This window comes from Ovis canadensis, chromosome 1 (assembly GCF_042477335.2).
Source record: "Ovis canadensis isolate MfBH-ARS-UI-01 breed Bighorn chromosome 1, ARS-UI_OviCan_v2, whole genome shotgun sequence".
Classification (NCBI taxonomy): Eukaryota; Metazoa; Chordata; class Mammalia; order Artiodactyla; family Bovidae; genus Ovis; species Ovis canadensis.
The window spans coordinates 74,622,863-74,635,905 of NC_091245.1; positions in this window are offsets into that span (position 1 = coordinate 74,622,863).

Consider the following 13,043-nt stretch of genomic DNA (forward strand, 5'->3'; position numbering starts at 1 on the left):
AGTTTTTACAATAAATAGAATTGCCAACAATATTTATGGGCATTTGCTTTCTGTCTGATCACTAAATCACTAGAACTCTAGAAGTTCTTTACCAATATATTGTCTCCCTCTATATTTTCTTTCTGTGTCTCTCATCTTTGTTTTTAGGTCAAATCCCACTTTAAAAACTCTAAAGGCTGTCAATTTTGTTGACAAGTTTTAATTAGTTTAATAGTGTTTGGCCTAAGGAGATCCAAGGACTCATTCATCTATATTTAATATATTTACTTCATAAACTCCATGCCATCTTGGTCTAACTCATGGTGTAATAAATGCAAAATAATTGGCAAAATTAATCCAAATTTTGTTTCCATTTGCCATCTATTTTTACTGAATTCTTAATCTGAACATGTGTACACAAGTACTAGTATACCAGTAAAAAAAAAGTTTTTTTCTATTAGGGAAGGAGAGCTTAAGTATGTGGTTCCTTGTAGATTTGTTGAAGCAAGAGATAAGAGACAATTCAGATGATTTGAACAAGACAGAGAAAGCAGCAGTCATACAATATTGTAACGGGATTTTTGAAAGAACACGAGGTTAGATGTGTCCTTTTCTTCTTTGTATTTATACTCAACACTTGTTGAATATAGAGGTCTGGAGTCATGGTGTACTCTTTTCTTTCCCTGTCCGAGCGGGGGGAAAGTATAATGTGTTCTCTAAGAACCTAAATTTATAGTTTTATTTGCTATGATAAATGTTGAGGTCCTTTAATGGACCAGAACCTGGTGGTCCGGAGTCAATGATAAGAAAGTAAAGAAGAGAGAAGAGGCTGATATTCCTTGGTTTATGCAGAAAACCAATAAAGTCCCTGACACAGGACTTGCTCTGTTCATGAAGGCCTCAGGTGCCCTCTCGATGGGGTGAAGGCACAGAGCACCTTCTCAAGAGGGTCTTAGAAGCCGGGGCAGGGAAGTGAACCCAGAGGGCCTCTGAGCTCCAAAGAAATAACCTGAGAGAGAGAGAGAGAGAGAGAAAGGTGTTTTAATCAACATGGTGTGGGCATATATACTGTCTTACAAGAGATATTCTCAGCAAAAATAAAGATTAAAATTCCAGACTTATAAAACATAGGCGATCCATGTTAGAGAGAGTTGTAAACAATCACTTTTATGGTATGGTTCACAAGAAGGAAGAGGGTACTTATGGTATTGAAAAACCAACAAAGGAAATGCCTGGATTCTTCAGCCCTGGGAGAGGCTTGCCTCTCCTCTTAATTCCTGAATATTCAGGAATTAATAAGGAACAGAGGATTCCTGACAAATCCAAAACAGCACACAGGAAGCCTCCTGTTAAATGCTTCCTGACAGATAAAGACATGATCAAAATCAATCATGGACCTAATCTAGCTTTGTTAGATTTGTAGTGCTTGAAGGAGACACATTCCTTTAATTTGTCTATACAACCAGTACTAAAAGCAAACTATCCATGCCCTTCAGTCAAAGGAAGATGGAGAAAAGATCTTTTTTTTTTTTTTTATTCTTGGTCCTGGTTGCTTCTCTATATACCTTTTATCCCTGACAATTTTACATGTGTAACATTTCTTCTGTCCTTTCAATGTAAATCTTGTACATTTTTATCATAAGATCTTTTTACTGCATTTTTGCACAGGAGAGCCAGAACTTTCTGCTGTATTCCATCTTTCTCCTAAGGGAAAGATGATCATGAAAACATCTTGTCTCCTTTTTCATATAGTGGGGGTGGGGTGGGGGCGTGTGGGTTTAATAAAGCTTTAGGAAATGACACATGTTGGAGCAGTGACAACAGGAAACACAAATCTGATGTCCTGTGGGTCTGGAGTTACAGTTGTCTGTATTATGTATTATAATAGCTAGAACTTGAAGAGCATTTGCTAGTAACACAATGCTGAATCTTGTATACAGTTACATATTTAATTCCTGTGGCAACAGAGTGTGTGCAGACTCAGTCACTTCAGTTGTGTCCAACTCTTTGTGACCTTATGGACCACAGCCTGCCAGGCTCCTCTGTCCATGGAATTCTCCAGGCAAGAATACTGGAGGAGGTTGCCATGCTTTCCTCCAGGGAATCTTCCTGACCCAGGGATCAAACCTTGTCTTTTATGTCTTCTGAATCTGTAGGTGGGTTGTTCATCACTAGCACTGCCCAGGAAGCCTAGCAACAGTGTGAGGCACACGTTATTTCCATACTAGAGAATGAGGCTCAGAAGGTGTTACTACCAAAGTTGCATGGTACACAGCAAAGCCTGAGCCCTTGTTTTAAAAACTAATCCTACTATCATTTCAGCCCACAGACCTTTAGAGATAACATTTTATCAGATACCTCCATAAATATGCAGTTTTCTTTTGACTGGAATGTTCTTTATCCTGTCTTCCTGCCTACCTCAGACTCTGGCCTTTAGAACCAAGTGATGAGACAAACAAAACTAGCCTCACTTTCTGTTGGAGCTGTGTTATCAGACACCAGATGAGGGTATTCTTTGCTACTGAGTCTTTTAAGTTGGGCGTTTCTGTTTTTATCGACATTAATGCACTGAGACCTCAATCTACTCTGAGTTTCTCAGTACATTGGCCTCCATTTCCACCAGGGACCTACTCTTGCCCTGGCTTCAATATCCACAGATCAGACCTCCCAGGGCATCAGCCTATAATTGGTAACTGGCTCCATTCAACTTGGCAGCACTCCCCTGGACTTTCAGTTCAGTTCAGTCGCTCAGTCGTGTCCAACCCTTTGCGACCCCATGAACCACAGCACGACAGGCCTCCCTGACCATCACCAACTCCCAGAGTCCACCCAAACGCATGTCCATTGAGTTAGTGATGCCATCCAACCATCTCATCCTCTGTCATCCCCTTCTCTTCCTGCCCTCAATCTTCCCCAGCATCAGGGTCTTTTCAAATGAGTCAGCTGTCTGCATCAGGTGGCCAAAGTATTGGAGTTTCAGCTTCAGCATCAGTCTTTCTAAGAATATTCAGGACTGAGTTCCTTTAGGATGGACTGGTTGGATCTCCTTGCAGTCCAAGGGACTCTCAGCTTAGAACTGGTATGTGCAAGCTCTACATGAAGTAATTTATATAAATTCCAAAGTCGTAGAGCCTCTAACTTAAGAGGTCTCTCTAGAATCTGGACTCAACCTGATGCACCTATACTTTTTTGTAACATCGAGTCAGCCAACTCCACTTCTTGATTGCTGCCCAAAATGTAATTTCCTCAAATCATTTATCATTTATCATATATTCATCCTCATACTTTTCTGTGCTTTCTCTTTTCTGAGCCAACTTCCAACTGCTAACCTTCCTCCTTGCCCTTTTTATCAGGACTGTGGAACACTCATTCCATGGTAAATACAGTCCTTAATGCATTCATATAATACCTTTCCCACTACCTTAACTGAAACCTAATGCTTCTCATTTTATGTATATCCCACTGGGATAGAGCGTAGGGCATGCTATTTTTTTTTCCCCTCTCAGCTACAGCTTCTCTCCACCTCCTTTTAAAAAACATTCCTACTCCAGTGAAACGGTGGCATCTGATCCCACCTTCCTTTGCCCATTTTCATCTCTACAACATACCAACCTCCTATTCACTCCTTCACATTGACTGAAGACTTGGACCTGGCTTTTTGTCTTACCACCCAAGCGGTAACAAATGCCTTGACTAATTGCCTACCCATGTTTGTGACTTGAGGAATACATTCTCCTTACACTTTCATGTTATCTTAAACTCCCATATCTTCACAATACTTCAGTCATCCATACCCATGGCAACATATGCACTTTCTTTTACCTCTGAAAATTTGAACTTCAACAAACATCATGGGGATTTTTTGTCTTTTTTTTTTTTTCTGGTCTATCCTGAGTGCTTAAGACAGTATTTGGCACATAGCAAGTGCTTAATGAAGAGAAGTTCCAAAAGAAGAGAAGCTAAAGGCAAAGGAGAAAAGGAAAGATATATCCATCTGAATGCAGAGCTCCAAAGAATAACAAGGAGAGATAAGAAAGGCTTCATTAGTGATCAATACAAAGAAATAGAGGAAAAAATTGAATAGGAAAGACTAGAGATCTCTTCAAGAAAATTAGAGATACCAAGGGAATCTTTCATGCAAAGATGGGCACAATAAAGGACACAAATGGTATGGATCTAACACAAGCAGAAGATATTAAGAAGAGGTGGCAAGAATACACAGAAGAACCATACAAAAAAGATCTTCAAGACCCAGATAACCATGATGGTGTGATCACTCACCTAGAGCCAGACATCCTGGAATGTGAAGTCAAGTGGGTCTTACAAAGCCTCACCACAAATAAAGCTAGTGGAGGTGATGGAATTTCAATTGAGCTATTACAAATCCTAAAAGATGATGCTGTTGAAGTGCTGCGCTCAATAGCCAGCAAATATGGGAAACTCGGCAGTGGCCACAGGACCGGAAAAGGTCAGTTTTCATTCCAATCCCAAAGAGAGGCAATGCCAAAGAATGTTCAAATATTGTACAATTGCACTCATTTCACATGCAAGCAAAGTAATATTCAAAATTCTCCAGGCTAGGCTTCAACAGTACCTGAACCATGACTTCCAGATGTTCAAGCTGGATTTAGAAAAGGCAGAGGAACCAGAGATCAAATTGCCAACATCCACTGGATCATACAAAAAGCAAGAGAATTCCAGAAAAACATCTACTTCTGCTTTATTGACTACGCTAAAGCCTTTGACTGTGTGGATCACAGCAAACTGTGGAAAATTCTTAGACATGGGAATACCAGACCATCTTACCTCCTCCTGAGAAATCTGTATGTAGGTCAAGAAGCAACAGTTAGAACTGGACATGGAACAACAAACTGGTTCCAAATTGGGAAAGGAGTATGTCAAGGCTGTATCTTGTCAGCCTGCTCATTTAATTTATATGTAGAGTACATCATGCAAAATGCTGGGCTGGATGAAGCACAAGCTTGGAATCAAGAATGCAGGAAGAAATATCAGTAACCTCAGATATGCAGATGACACCACCCTTATGGCAGAACACAAAGAACAAAGAGCCTCTTGGTGAAAGTGAAAGAAGAGAGTGAAAAAGCTGACTTAAAACTCAACATTCAAAAATCTAAGACCATGGCTTCCGGTCCCATCACTTCCTGGCAGGTAGATGTGAAAACAGTGACAGACTTTATTTTCTTGGGTTCCAGAATCACTGCAGATGGTGATTGCAGCTATGAAATTAAAAGATGCTTGCTCCTTGGAAGAAAAGCTATGACCAACCTAGACAGCATATGAAAAAGTAGAGACGTTACTTTGCTGACAAAGGTCCAACTAGTCAAAGCTATGGTTTTTCCAACTGTTGTGTATGGATGTGAGAGTTGGACCATAAAAAAAGCTGAACACTGAACAATTGATGCTTTTGAACTGTGTGTTGGAGAAGACTCTTGAGAGTGCCTTTGACTGCAAGGAGATCAAACCAGTCAATCCTAAAGGAAATCAGTCCTGCATATTCATTAGAATGGCTGATGGTGAAGCTGAAGCTCCATTAATTTGGCCACCTGATGCAAAGAACCGATTCATTGGGAAAAAAAAAACCCTGATGCTGGGGAAGATTGAAGGCAGGAGGAGAAGGGAACAACAGAGGATGAGATGGTTGGATGACATCACCAATTCAATGGACATGAGTTTGAGCAAGCTCTGAGAGTTGGTGATGGACAGGCGGGAAAGCCTGGCGTGCTGCAGTCCATGGGTTTGCAAAGAGTCAGATACAACTGAGTGAGTGAACAGAATTGAAGTGCTTAATGAAGATGTAGTCATTCTACGAATTACTACTTTCAATTTTTCAATCACAGTTTATGTGGTTTTCTGAAAACAGGGCCTATGTTCCTCGATTCTTGTCAGTTCTTCTACATAGTCTGGGACTAAGAACTGTCTTCTGTACCACTCTCACTCAAATTCACCTCCCTTTTACCTGTCTACTTATGCCATATCTGACCAGCAAATTCCAACTCGGATCAGTATTTTTTTGCTATAATTAGTAAGCACAGTTGAACAAAATCTTGATACATCCTCACAGATAGCTCAGCTTATCCAAGTATTTTGCAACATCTTAAAATTATTTTTTTAATCCCTTTTTGTATTTCCCTTAGCCTATATATACATATTTCCAACTTTACCACTAGTAAATAGTACTTACGGATCAAAGTACATAACATTGCTTTTTGTGCATGTTTGTCCTTCTTCCTATAATGTTCTTACTTCTCTTTCCTGGCCTGCTGGTTTTTACTTATTCTTGAGACTGAATTGTGTTACTGGAATCCTTCCCTGATTTCTCGGCCTAGACTTGGTAAATTTTCTCCTAACAAACTGTTTATCTGAGTCACTGCATTTGCCAAATCTGTTCAATTCAAACAAAAATTGCAAATAGGACCAACAATCTAGCAAAGAAAACATAGGCCAACCATATTGCCATGGTTCTAATTGAGATGTATCTATAACTGTGCTGTGAGAGCATGTGGGAAGGATAAACTAATGCTACAAAAGAAGTGACATTTGACTAGAGTACTAAAAGTATGTAAGCATTTGCCAGAAGGAATAATGGGATAAGGAAGGCATCTTAATGCAATAAAAGATATGTGTGCAGAGGCTCAGAGTAATGGGAAAGACTTTCCATTATTTTCCACTCATATGAATAGTTCAATATTGATGGAATATAGTATGGGAGTAGGGAGATAAGACTAGAAAAGGTAAGTCTTGTCTGTCATGCTCAGGAGTTTAGTCTTCTTTACAGATAGAAATTGTGAGTATTTAAATAAAGGCTCTATATAATCAGATTTATATTAGATAGCTAGTAGGAAAGATGAGGATGGATTGCATGAAGAGACCCTGGAATAGCTCTTGGAAATGGTGCAAGCCAAGAATAATGATATGAACTCAGGCAATAGAAAGGAAGAGAATTTAATAACTTTTTCAGCGACAGACTGGGGAATTAATTCAATGAGAGGATGTGAAGGAAAAGGAAGAATTAATGACCAGAAGGTTACAGTATTATTTCAATTGTTTAATTGGTGTAAAATTGCTTTACAATGTTGTGTTGGTTTCTGCCATACAACAATGTGAATCCGTCATAATTATGTGTATGTATACATATGTATATATATACACATACATACATACACACACACACACACACATATATATATATATATCCTCCCTGTGAGCTTCCCTCCCCTCCCTGCTGTTTTTCACTTATTCCCATCCCACCCCTCTAGGTCATCATAGAGCACCAGGCTGGGCTCCTTGTGTTATATAGCAACTTTCCACGAACTATTTTGCACAGGATTGAGTATTTATGTTAATGTTACTTCCTCAGTTCATCCTATCCTCACTTTCCCTCACTGTGTCCACAAGTCCATTCATTCTCTACTAGGTGCATCAGCACTATTTTTCTGGATTCCATATATATGCATTAATATATAATACTTGTCTTTCTCTTTCTGATTTATTTTACTCTGTATCTAGGTCCATCCACCTCATTACAACTCATTCATTCCTTTTATGGCTATGCAATATTCCACTGTATATATGCACCACATCATCTTTATCCAAAGTTCATCCGTTGAAGGACATCTAGGTTGCTTCCATGTCCTGGCTATTGTAAATATTGCTGCAATAAACACTGGGGTATGTGTCTTTTAAAATTGTGGTTTTCTCAGTATATAAACCCAATAATGGGATTACTGGGTCATATGATAGCTTTATTCCTAGTTTTTAAAGGAATCTCCATACTGTTTTCCATAATGGCTCTATCAGGAGGGTTCCCTTTTCTCCACATCCTCTCCAGCATTTATTGTTTGTAGATTTTTTGATGATGGCCATTCTGACTGATGTGAAGTAATACCTCATTGTAGTTTTGATTTGCATTTCTCTGATAATTACTGATGTTGAGCATTTTTTCATGTGTTTATTGGCCATCTGTTTGTCTTTGGAGAAATGTCTGTTTAGGTCTTCTGTCCATTTTTTGATTGGGCTGTTTGTTTGTTTTTCTGATATTGAGATCTATGAACTTCTTAAGGTAGGAAAAAAAAGTAGCTCTTGCAATTTAGTTTTATAGCATCAGTAAAGGACAAAAATTGAAGAGGAACTAAAAAGCCTCTTGATGAAAGTGAAAGAGGAGATTGAAAAAGTTGGCTTAAAGCTCAACATTCAGAAAACGAAGATCATGGCATCCGGTCCCATCACTTCATGGGAAATAGATGGGGAAACAGTAGAAACAGTGTCAGACTTTATTTTTTGGAGGTCCAAAATCACTGCAGATGGTGACTGCAGCCATGAAATTAAAAGACGCTTACCCCTTGGAAGAAAAATTATGACCAACCTAGATAGCATATTCAAAAGCAGAGACATTACTTTGCTGACTAAGGTCCGTCTAGTCAAGACTATGGTTTTTCCAGTAGTCATGTATGGATGTGAGAGTTGGACTGTGAAGAAAGCTGAGCACCAAAGAATTGATGCTTTTGAACTGTGGTGTTGGAGAAGACTTTTGAGAGTCCCTTGGACGGCAAGGAGATCCAACCAGTCCATTCTGAAGGAGATCAACCCTGGGATTTCTTTGGAAGGAATGATGCTAAAGCTGAAACTCCAGTACTTTGGCCACCTGATGCAAAGAGTTGGCTCATTGGAAAAGACTCTGATGCTGGGAGGGATTGGGGGCAGGAGAAGGGGGCGACAGAGGATGAGATGACTGGATGGCATCATGGACTCGATGGACCTGAGTCTGAGTGAACTCCAGGAGTTGGTGATGGACAGGGAGGCCTGATGTGCTGCGATTCATGGGGTCGCAAAGAGTCGGACACGACTGAGCGACTGAACTGAGCTGAAAGGACTGTCAGAGCACTTGATCAGGTTGTAAGAGAGATGGGAGTGGAGATAATATCCAGGGAGTATTTTGGCCATAACAGATAGATCATAGTTTAAGCAGTAGGAGTGGGTAGAGATGCCTGTGATGCAGGAGACCAAGTTCTACCCATCGGTTGGGAAGATCCCCTGGAAGAGGAAATGGCAACCCATTCCAGTATTCTTGGCTGGGAAATCCCATGGACAGAGCAGCTTGGCAGGCTACTCAACTCAGTGACTAAACCACCACCAAAGATTATTTTTATCTATTTCGTATTCTATCAATCCACCTTGCCCAAATAAATTGTGTGCTCTTTGAGGGCTAGTATTGATTCAAATTTCAGACACTTCTAAGAACCCAGCACAAGAAAATGATACTTTCCAAGAGGAATGAGTATTTGCTAAAGAACATTTTTCCCCCCTCTTTGCTTTTTTCTCTCTAAAGCACTTAGCTTTGCTTATGCTGTCTGTTCAATTCAGCACAGAGAGTAATTTGGAAAGTAATTTATGGCAAAGAATACAAAATCATGAAATACCATTATAGGGAAAATTTTCAATGTTCTTGTTCAGTGGTGGAACTTACCATATATCTCCAGACACACTTTCACTTTAGAGACTTTTCAAAAACATATAAAAGTTATTATTTTTGGAAATGCTAATGATGTATTGTTACTTCTATTGTTCTCCTTTGAAGTTTAAATATATGATAATCAGAAGGGATATAATATACAAATAGGCCTATGCACTGTATCAGTCACTCAGTCATGTCCCACTCTTTGTGACTCCACGGACTGTAACACTCAAGGCTTCCCTGACCATCACTAACTCCTGGAGCTTGCTCAAACTCATGTCCATCGAGTTGGTGATGCCATCCAACCATCTCATACTCTGTCGTCCCCTTCTCCTCCTGCCTTCAATCTTTCCCAGCATAGGGTCTTTTCCAATGAGTCAGTTCTTCACAGCAGGCACCCAAAGTATTGGAGCTTCAGCTTCAGCATCAGCCCTTCCAATGAATATTCAGGACTGATTTCCTTTAGGATTGACTAGTTTGATCTCCTTGCAGACCAAGGGACTCTCAAGAGTCTTCTCCAACACCACAGTTTTTAAAGCATCAATTCTTCAGTGTTCAGCTTTCTTTCCCTGGTAGTTCAGATGGTAAAGCATCTGTCTACAATGCGGGAAACCCGGGTTTGATCCCTGGGTCAGGAAGATCCCCTGGAGAAGGGAAATGGAAATCCACTCCAGTACTATTGCCTGGAAAATCCCATGGACAGAGTAGCTTGGTAGGGTACAGTCCATGGGGTCCCAAAGAGTCAGACATGACTGAGCGACTTCACTTCACTTCAGCTTTCTTTATGGTCCAACTCTCACATCCATACACGACAACTGGAAAAACCATAGCTTTGACTAGTTGGACCTTTGTCAGCAAAGTAACGTCTCTACTTTTTCATATGCTGTCTAGGTTGGTCATAGCTTTTCTTCCAAGGAGCAAGCATCTTTTAATTTCATAGCTGCAATCACCATCTGCAGTGATTCTGGAACCCAAGAAAATAAAGTCTGTCACTGTTTTCACATCTACCTGCCAGGAAGTGATGGGACCGGAAGCCATGGTCTTAGATTTTTGAATGTTGAGTTTTAAGTCAGCTTTTTCACTCTCTTCTTTCACTTTCACCAAGAGGCTCTTTGTTCTTTGTGTTCTGCCATAAGGGTGGTGTCATCTGCATATCTGAGGTTACTGATATTTCTTCCTGCATTCTTGATTCCAAGCTTGTGCTTCATCCAGCCCAGCATTTTGCATGATGTACTCTACATATAAATTAAATGAGCAGGCTGACAAGATACAGCCTTGACATACTCCTTTCCCAATTTGGAACCAGTTTGTTGTTCCATGTCCAGTTCTAACTGTTGCTTCTTGACCTACATACAGATTTCTCAGGAGGAGGTAAGATGGTCTGGTATTCCCATGTCTAAGAATTTTCCACAGTTTGCTGTGATCCACACAGTCAAAGGCTTTAGCGTAGTCAATAAAGCAGAAGTAGATGTTTTTCTGGAATTCTCTTGCTTTTTGTATGATCCAGTGGATGTTGGCAATTTGATCTCTGGTTCCTCTGCCTTTTCTAAATCCAGCTTGAACATCTGGAAGTCATGGTTCAGGTACTGTTGAAGCCTAGCCTGGAGAATTTTGAATATTACTTTGCTTGCATGTGAAATGAGTGCAATTGTACAATATTTGAACATTCTTTGGCATTGCCTCTCTTTGGGATTGGAATGAAAACTGACCTTTTCCGGTCCTGTGGCCACTGCCGAGTTTCCCATATTTGCTGGCTATTGAGCGCAGCACTTCAACAGCATCATCTTTTAGGATTTGTAATAGCTCAATTGAAATTCCATCACCTCCACTAGCTTTATTTGTGGTGAGGCTTTGTAAGACCCACTTGACTTCACATTCCAGGATGTCTGGCTCTAGGTGAGTGATCACACCATCATGGTTATCTGGGTCTTGAAGATCTTTTTTGTATGGTTCTTCTGTGTATTCTTGCCACCTCTTCTTAATATCTTCTGCTTGTGTTAGATCCATACCATTTGTGTCCTTTATTGTGCCCATCTTTGCATGAAAGATTCCCTTGGTATCTCTAATTTTCTTGAAGAGATCTCTAGTCTTTCCCATTCTACTGTTTTCCTCTAATAAATGCAAAGAAATAGAGGAAAACAATAGAATGGGAAAGACTAGAGATCTCTTCAAGAAAATCAGAGATACCAAGGGAACATTTCATGGAAAGATGAGTACAATAAAGGGCAGAAAGCCTTCTTCAGTGAATAATGTACTGTATGGTTTTTCACCAAACATATGAAAAAGGGCTTAGAAAATCAGTGACTATTCTGTAATAATACAAATGAGTTATAAATATACTATCATAGAGTTACACAATTCTCCATTTACACATGCACTGTATGTAAATAGGCTGAATCTATATTTGTTGATGTTTGTTAAAATTGTATTCCATTAAAAAATTTTTGTCTATCTGGTTTAATGTTGTTTTTTTTTTTTCCTGCCCTCTCCTCCTTTATTCCATCCCCTCTTCCCCCACCTCTCTTGTTGCAATAGATTCTCAGAGTTAAATAAGCAATTTTCTAAGATGTCCTTGTCAGGTGACATTATGGAAATTATTTGAATATCATTGCTAAGCCAGGTGAGCCATTTAAAAATGTAAATAATTTGCAATACCATGAATCTAGCTGATGAAGAGCAACCTCAATGCTGATTGATTTATTAGAATCTTTTCCTGATTAGTAATTGCTGCAAAATCTCTTTTCTATGGTTCAGTTTATCATTTTTGTGCCAGATCTTAATATAAATCTGTACAGCTATCAAGTCTGTAATAAGCACTTCACATCATTAGTTACTCTGTATTTCTCAAGCAAGTAATAGGGGGCCAATAACTGTATATTTCTTACAGCTATTGATACAGTATAAGTTGATATTATAAAATATTTGAAAACTTTACATTGGTCCTACTCAATGCTATATTTTAAAATATACACTATAGCACCATAACAAGACTGTCAGGTTTTTATCCATTCTTTAAAAAAGTATTTTAAAGGAAAAGATATAGTCATGACCTTGAGGCATTTCAAACTTCAGCTTTGTTTGAAATTCACAATCATGATTATAATTTCAAGAAGCACTGTCTTAAAGTTGTCTTATCGCTGTAATGAAGCTGCTAGAAATTTCATTTATTCTCAAGTTAAATCTCAGGAAGCCTATTTTATCATAGGAAATAAGCCAGTGCAAAAATACTGCCTTGACTCTGGGCTTCAAATTTATTCATGTAACTCTTGAGGAATGCCTATCAGTCAATCACAGAAATTTTATTGCATATTTATTTTTAATATAAATTTCAATTTAGCATTCTCTGAGGATAAGTACTCTGTGTATTTCTACTTTCATCACATGCGTATCTTCATTTATTTAACTATAGATACATAAGGAAGCTTACCATACCCTACATATAACAGGTTTTAGATGGGTAGTGATAGGAAAAGAATTTTAATGCAATACATATTAACTAAAAAATATGATTATGGCTGATTTTTTTTAGCCATCTATTTAACAGAGTTACTATGTGCTATATGAGAATATTTTCCACTTTGAAGTTAACTTG